Source organism: Mandrillus leucophaeus, unplaced genomic scaffold (genome assembly GCF_000951045.1).
Source record: "Mandrillus leucophaeus isolate KB7577 unplaced genomic scaffold, Mleu.le_1.0 Scaffold1674, whole genome shotgun sequence".
Lineage (NCBI taxonomy): Eukaryota > Metazoa > Chordata > Mammalia > Primates > Cercopithecidae > Mandrillus > Mandrillus leucophaeus.
Window position 1 is genome coordinate 30,463 of NW_012101670.1, and position 3,969 is coordinate 34,431.

Genomic DNA, 3,969 nt, shown 5'->3' on the forward strand with positions numbered 1-3,969 from the left:
TTAATTATATTGAGCCTTCTTTCAGCTTTAAAGGGAATGTCACCGGGTACAGTGGCTTATGCCTGTAATCCCAGCACTTTGGGAGGCCAAGGCCGGCGGATCACCAGAGGTCAGGAGTTCAAGACCAGCCTGGCCAATATGGTGAAATCCCATCTCTACTGAAAATACAAAATTAGCCGGCTGTGGTGGTACATGCCTGTAATCCCAGCTACTCTTGAGGCTGAGACAGAATTGCCTAGAACCTGGGAGGCAAGAGTTGTAGTGAGCCAAGATCACGCCAGCCTGGGCGACAGAGCGAGATTCTGTCTCAAAGGAGAAAAAAAAAAGGGAATGTCTAGATGCAGTAGCTAAGTACGCAAAAGCCATTTCAGTGTGGGAGGCAAGGTGACTGAGTCCAGGGACTCCAGGTTTCTGGCTGAGGGGTTGAGACCACCCATGGTCATTGTGATGAGTTGAAGGTGGAAAATGAGCTGGGCTGGAGGAAGGTGGTCATCTCCTCTGGATGTGATTAGTTTGAGAGTCCTGTTGGGTAGCTCACTGGGCATGGTCAGTAGGCAGTTGAGCTGAGAGGGTTTGGAGCTGGGATTGACTCCAGCCTCGCCATGTGGGCAATAGTAGGGGTCACAGAGTGTGAAGATGGCCAAGAAAGAGGACTGAGTGGGGGTCTAGGGGAGTCAGCAGCCGGGCATGGGCCATGGAGAAACAGATGCCAGGGGAAGAGGAAAGGGGAGTCAGACCCCAAGGGGAAAAGAGTCACTGGAAAGAGGGGCAGCCCCATGTCACATCCAGCAGAGACACCAGGTACAGCAGAAGGACTTTGGACATGACCATGAGGAGTGCCTTGTTGGCCATGACCTGGGAGAGATGGGGGTGAGAGCATGGAGGACCACATCATGTCCCCAGCACAGAAAACAGTGCCTGGTAGACAGGATTCATTTATGGATGGACGGACAGGTGAATGGATGGATGAATGGACAGATGATAGATGGATGCAAAGACAGATGAATAGGTGGACAGATGGAATGAATGATCAGGAAAGGCTTCATGAAGAAAGTGAGACTGAGCTGCATCTCCATGGATAGATATGAAAGCAGAGGAATCTCCTCTTGAGTCGGGAATGACCCAGCAACCTGGTCCAGGGAGGAAGTCAGCCTGGCAGCCTGGCTTGACTGGGGACACTTGTGGCGCATTTCAGAGGCCCTTAAAATGGAGCCAAGTGAGGTTGGGCAGGTCCGAGCCAGCTCAGGACTCCTGAGCCACACCGCACAGCTGCCTGAGGGGATGTGTCACTCAGGGAGTTGCTGGGACTCACTGGGCCAGGTTGCCATTGGCACCAACAGCTTCAGAGAGTGGGACACAGGCTGCGGTGACTCCAAGGCTGTGGACGGCACCTGCCTCAGACAGGGAACAGGCACAGAGACACTACTGGGATACTGGGCACCCCCTGCCCTGTGCCTAGGTCACAACCTCCACACTGCAGCCCTGTGCCCCTCACACCCAGCAGGTTCCTGCTCCAGCACAGCTCCTGGACTGGCCCCAGGTGCTGGCCCCGGAGGTTTCAATCCAAGCATAATTCACCGAGGCATGTGCTTGACAGCGGGACTCAGCTCACCTTTTTAGGTACGTGGCTCTGACAGTTTTCCCCAGCCTGTCCCACCCTCTCCTGTCTCTGGAAAAGTCTGCTTTCTTTGGGGCTTCTTCTCTGCCCTCCAAGTCTTAAGCATGGAGCCCTTCCTTTCTCCATAGAGTCTGGGGGAAGCGGGCTAGTCTCAGGGTATCCTGCAGGAAGGGCCACCACAGTGGGAGCAGCCGCCTTCAGGTTCCAACAGCAGGACACAGCCTTTGCCCGGTGCCTGGGCTGAGATTGGGCAGGGTCAGGGCTCCACCCCTCTCCCAGGGCAGATGTCTGAGTGAGGGACAGAGGCCAGTTCTGCTGAGGGGCCCTGCAGTGGCTTTGGAGACAGTCCCCTGGACCCCCGGGTCTAGGCTGAGGGCTGGGTGCTCATCCAGCCTGGGAGGGCCACACGGGGGCCTGGGGACACAGGGGTCACCCCAAGGGGAGACGAATGGAAGGCACAGAGAGGACTCTGGGTCTAGGCTGCAGCTCTGTGGCTTGTGCTGGGTCATGAGGACATGGGGACACCAAGGGAAAGATGAGACTGGGCGAGGTCTAAGAGCTCAGCTATCCCAGGACAGTAACAAGAAAGGAGAGGGTCTCTTGGGGCGGAGATGTGTCTGTCCCTGGAGCCCCGTCACCTCTGGGGCCCACTGTCTCTCTGTTCACTGGTCAACCTCCAGTCTTCATTTGAGGAATGGCACCTTAGACTCAGGAGGTGACTAGCAGGGAGTAAATGGGGGTGCAGAGAACTCCAGGGCCACCAGGTGAAGTCCAGGGGCATCAGAGGCTGCTGGGGCGGCCATGAGGCTGCAGTGACCCAAAGTCTGGGGGAACAGCCCCAAGAACCCAGCCAATGTGAAGGGTCCTGTGGCTGGGCTGGTGGGACGGGGTCGACGGCAGAGCCCCAGGGTTTGTCCGGGTGGAGCCTGTGCTTCACCAGGAGAGGTGAGTGGGCCAGGCTGGGGCACAGCCTGGTGTCCCAGGGGACGGGAGGCTCCAGGCCATGCCAGGCATAGGCCTCCCCACACACTGCCAGAACAGTTTTGTGTGCTGTGGGAGAGACTCCTGGTTTCCAAACTCAGACTCCAGAAACCAAGAAGGAGGGAGCACAGCCTGCTCTGGGTACACACGGGGAAACCAAGGCTGCAGAGGAAATGACTGAGTCAGGACACCTGGCAAAGGTGACTTGGGAAGGCCCCTAGGAAGGTGCAGGGTTGTCTGCTCTCCAGAGGGCTCTAGTGGAAAGGAGGGAATTAAGAGGGAGGGAGAGACCCTGGGTGGACCAGATGGCCACACCATGAACCCTCCCAGAGACTTTAGACAGAGAGAGGTGCTCCACAGCACCCCACGCTACCTCTGCCATCTCTCACACCCTCCTCTGTCCACACAGGTCAGCCCAAGGCCACCCCCTCAGTCACTCTGTTTCCGCCATCTTCTGGAAGCCAACAAGGCCACCCTGGTGTGTCTCATGAGTGACTTCTATCCAGGAATCTTGACGGTGATCTGGAAGGCAGATGGTACCCCCATCACCCAGGACATGGAGATGACTGCGCCCTCCAAACAGAGCAACAAGTATGTGGCCAGCAGCTATCTGAGCCTGACGCCCGAGCAGTGGAGGTCCCGCAACATCTTCAGCTGCCAGGTCACGCATGATGGGAGCACCGTGGAGAAGACAGTGGCCCCTGCAGAATGTTCATATGTTCCCAACCCGTCCCCCACCTACGGGGGCCTGGAGCTGCAGGATCCCAGGGGAGGGGTCTCTCTGTATCCCAAGCCATCCAGCCCTTCTCCCTGTACCCAGTAAACCCTCAATAAACATCCTTTGTCAACCAGAAATCCTGCTCCCTCTCTTCATTTCTTATCTCTCATACAATTTGATGCTTCTCCTGGGTTCTCAGTGTGGCGTTGGGGGAATCCTGGCACCAGTGGGAAAGCAGCCTGGAGGAGAGGATCACAGCCTCCCAGGCATGTCCCCTGGGGAAATAGGCCAGGGTAAGGGGAGTCGGCTCACTGAACACCGGTCCATCCATTCTCTCCCACCTCCTCTTCCTCCTTGCAGCTCACCCTCCAACTTGCTGCCTGCGTTTTGGAGGGAGCTATTTCTGGCTGAGCCTCCAGATACACCCTCTGTCCCTGTCTTGGTCTGGACCTTCGCCCGACCCACGGCCTCTCTTTCTTCAGCCTGGAAATCCTACTCTAGGCCTGGAGTCCCTCTGCTTCTGGCTCTGGCCCTTGGAATGCCCTCCTTTCTCTGCCCAACTCCCCAACCCCAAGGGCTGGACTGTTTAGGACACTCCCACACCATCAAATTGATGAGCTCTTAAATTTGGGGCCCACCTTGATTTTTCACC

The 3,969-nt window shown here is 56.9% G+C and overlaps 1 pseudogene; it reads left to right on the forward strand.

The window, feature by feature from the left end:
• Window positions 1–694: 694 nt before the first annotated feature.
• LOC105537030 lies at window positions 695–3,422 on the forward strand (annotated as a pseudogene).
• The last annotated feature ends 547 nt before the right edge of the window (window positions 3,423–3,969 follow it).